A 580-nucleotide genomic window follows, 5' to 3' on the forward strand; every position below is an offset into this window, starting at 1 on the left:
TGGCACCCTATTGAGGGTTTGGCATGTGAAGCCAATTATCGCGTGAACCTCCAAGTGAGTGAATCGCCACAACGAGGACTAGCTTGCCGGCAAGCAAGTGAACCTCGGTAAAAAATCATTATGTTCATCATTAATTCCGAGGTGATTGGTTTTCATTGTTATTCATCCTTGTGATTGATTGGTTCCTTCATCTACACGGCGGTATAATCTTCTTGATCACTCTCTTTACATTATCGCAAACTAGTTGACAAGCTCTTTAGTGTAACTAGTTGTGTGAGCTTGCTTGCTTGGTTGGTGTGGCTCTTTAGTTAGCCTTTGAGAGCATACTAACATAGAGTAGTATCATAGCTATTGTGTGAATAGATACTATCTAAACTAGAATTGTGGTAGATGGCTTGCATTTTGAGTAGGCTAGCGCAACACTTGCTTCACCTCATAATTGTCTAACCCTTTTGTTAAGTGTTGTTGTAGAAATTTTTATTAGGCTATTCACCCCCCCTCTAGCCATTAGGACCTTTCACAAGTCTACTAACAAGCTCATCATATGAATCAATATGATCAACCACATTAGCATTTGATA

The sequence above is a fragment of the Miscanthus floridulus genome, chromosome 12 (genome assembly GCF_019320115.1).
Source record: "Miscanthus floridulus cultivar M001 chromosome 12, ASM1932011v1, whole genome shotgun sequence".
Lineage (NCBI taxonomy): Eukaryota > Viridiplantae > Streptophyta > Magnoliopsida > Poales > Poaceae > Miscanthus > Miscanthus floridulus.